At 39.5% G+C, this 3256-nt stretch overlaps 1 protein-coding gene across 1 annotated transcript in view; it reads left to right on the top strand.

Annotated features, from left to right (window-relative positions):
* The first annotated feature begins 484 nt into the window (after positions 1–484).
* The window catches only part of DNAL1 (dynein, axonemal, light chain 1), an 11649-nt gene continuing 8877 nt past the window's right edge, over positions 485–3256 (top strand). Inside the window, exon 1 of the mRNA XM_010136766.1 lies at positions 485–517. The gene's annotated coding sequence lies outside the window, so the exon portion shown is untranslated. The remainder of the gene's footprint in view (positions 518–3256) is intronic.

Genomic DNA, 3256 nt, shown 5'->3' with positions numbered 1-3256 from the left:
CCCTCAGTGAATTTGAAGTTGAATCATTCTGTCCACTCACAGACTTGCTTTCAGACCAGAAATTGCTAATACACAATATTAGAAAGTGAGGGGTTTTAAGAGCATTAGACCACATTTTTCAGTGCAGTAACTTTTTTTGTCTTGGAATTGAATTGAATTTCACCATCAAAGCTAGAAGCAGAGTCCCAGCCCTTTTGCTTCATGTGGAACAGAGTAAGATCAGGAAGATAATGTCCTTGCGTGAAGCCAAGTGATTGCTTCTAAAAATGCTACCAAGTACCCCAGAAAATAAAATTCAGGGACACTGAAGGATTCCAGCTTCTTAGCCTCACCTGGAGGGAGGTAATACAGGAAAGTGGTAGAAGGGAGTAGACAAGCAGGATAGGAAGAGAGAAGGGAGAGGAGATAGGTTTGCAGCGAACAAGCCAACTACAAATTTGCAATGAGTATTCATTTAAATCCGTTTTTTCATTTTTAGGCAAAAGCAACAACTATCAAAGAAGCTTTAGCCAAATGGGTAAGTAGTGGAACAGTATCTAGCTCTCTGCAGTGCTCTGTGGCATAGGTTTTGACTGTATTCAGATACATTTGTTCTTCAAACTTAATGTAAGAAATGTATTGGCTTGAAACATCTGCTATAAGAAGCTTCACAAAGTAAAAATGTTATTGTTGTTGTATAATACATTCTGTTGGACTTTCTGTGTGTTCTTGGTTAATTTGATATGGCTGGTAAAGATGAGTCTGGTTTGCTTTCCTGTCTTGTTCTGCTGAATAAGCATTAATAGAAGGCCTGAGGCTACAAAGAGAGTTAAAGTTGGGAATGTCTTATGTTTTAATTGTGCTCTGTTCATTTTACCTGAGGGTAGTCCTTCCCACAGGATAAACAAGTATGAAATTCTCACTGTCCTGAAGTCAGTGAAACTTCTGCTATTGTCTTGTAACATGTTGTCCCTGACATTGTGCAAAGTTTAACTCAGAATGAGTTTCTTTCTCGTTTTTCTACTTAAAGTACAGTCATTTGGTATAGTGACTGACCTGGCCTTGGGGCTTTCTAGAGAGCTGTTTGTGGGCAAGGATGCCAATGTAATTTCAGTGATGATGTAGGATGCTCTGGGGTCAGGTTCAGAGCCCAGTAAAACCACTGAGAATCTTTCCCTGGTCTCAGCAAATTTTTGATGAGGGCACAGGTGTGCCATTCGGTATACATGTGCCCTCCCACTAACTCCGGCCAGCTGCTGGAGCAAGAGTTTGGAAATGTTTTGGTCTCTGGAAGATCTGGATGTGAGGCAGTGTAGGCAGGTACAGTTGGAAGCCAGATCTGTACCATCACCTCAAGGTACTACTCTGTAATTGAAGACTACTTCCTTTTTTAATTTTATCATTGTGTAGTACCTTCAGTGTTTTGGGTTTTTTTCAGTTATGTTGGTATATCCCACAAATTTCATTCCTGCCCTCCTAGTGAGAACTAGAATGCGTCAACTTGTGCACTTGCATTACTAGAGTATCAAATGAATATTAGAAGGTTTGCTTTTCCTCCCTCATTCTTCTGCCCTCCAAAACCTCAGTTCCATGTTTCCTATTAAAGATTGATTTTCCATTTGCTCCTCTGTCACATTGCTCTCAGAGATAACAGACCTGTGTCAGCGAGTTTCTGTTACTGTGTTGCGTGAAGTGCTGAATTTGCTTTTCTGTTCGTGTTTTTGGTGGTGGATCCAAGTCTTCCTTTTACCACTCCTAATGTGGGTCCATGTGACTTGTAAAATTGGATCTGGTGGTATGTTGCATTCTGGATGGTTTTGTTCTGTTTGGCCTAAGGGCTTACCTATGTCCTACGGTCAGGGTGACATCAGTTAAATCAAAGCAACTTTAACTTAGCAAACACATGACCCGTTCTTTAAAAAGTGTCTGTTCTACCTCTGGTTTTTCTGTGGCTTATTGTGGTTGTTCAGCTGACCTTTCTTCCAGAAGTGCAGCAATCAGGATGAGTTTTTTTCCTGCAAGTGCTCGCTGCTGGCCACAGTCTGTGTTGGATGCTCTGTCCCTTTCATGTTTTTAAGAAAAAATGTATTTTTATTTGTTGGTATAAACTGATAGATTAAAAACTGGGTAAAAATGCAAATGATACAGTGTTGTTCTTAGAAAGGAAAATGGAAGTTTCGCATTTATATAATGACTTGGTCTGAAAATATTCACCATATTCTAGCAAAACATTTGACGTTTGCTAAGTCACTAATTATGAGTAAAAACATTATCACGCTGAATTTGGACAGAAACTGGAATATAGGTAAATGTACAAGGCACCATGCTAATTCCTTATTAAATTAAGTTGCCTAAAGTATTTTGGGTACGTGAAAGAGAAAATAATGTTATCAAAACGCAATCTTGGGTTTCTTAAAGGCTTCTGGGATGCAATTAATTTCATTACAAAGTAGCCATATAAGCCAGGCCAGACCTCCACTATCACACTTTTCAGTAGCTGCATAAAAATGGGGGAGAAAACAAGAGTCCTTGTTTTGAAAGTGCTGAGTAGATTCCTCTTTTCCTAATGGACCTCCAGTCCTTCCAGGGAACACTGAGCGCGCTGACAGAATGCTCCCTTTGTGCTGCCAGCCAGGCGGCTGTCGAAACTGGTGGTACTACCTAAATAGATACTTGTTACAAGTGTTTAGTCAATAATTACCATCGCGTCAGAATTTTGAAAGATTTAATGGACTGTGTTTTTCTAATAAACCCAAATGCTGAAGTTGTGACCATTCTTCTAAAGCTCTAAACTTTATGAAGTATTTAATCTAGAAAATTATCAACATAGGTTGTAAATAGGAAATTTGCTGTGTTCTCTAAAGTGCGAAATCACCCCCCACTCTTTTTTAATGGCTAATTAGAAATTTTCTTTTTTAGATGCTTAAATTTGTGAATCTGCTGAGGTTCTCCCCCAAAATGCCCCTGTGTTCAGTTTCTTTTGTGAGCTAGACCTGCGTTCTGAGGTTTTTGGATGAGGTGGGAAGGAGCTTTTTAAGAATCCGCTTCTGCTACAGACTGGCCCTAGCTGAAGCTCCTGTATGTTGGTCTCCACGGAAGTACCTTCATTCAGAATTTTAAAACTCTGTCTATTCTCCATTTCTTAATGGCAGAGGAGCACTTAATTAAATTGCTCAAGTGTAACGTAACTTTTAAAAGAAGCGTATGTAATGTGTAAGTTCTTTTGATATCTTGAAAAAAAGCTAGCATTCCCCTCCTTGTGCCACGCCAGCAGGAA

The sequence above is a fragment of the Buceros rhinoceros genome, unplaced genomic scaffold (assembly GCF_000710305.1).
Source record: "Buceros rhinoceros silvestris isolate BGI_N320 unplaced genomic scaffold, ASM71030v1 scaffold11175, whole genome shotgun sequence".
NCBI lineage: Eukaryota > Metazoa > Chordata > Aves > Bucerotiformes > Bucerotidae > Buceros > Buceros rhinoceros.
This window is presented reverse-complemented; position numbering and strand designations above follow the sequence as displayed.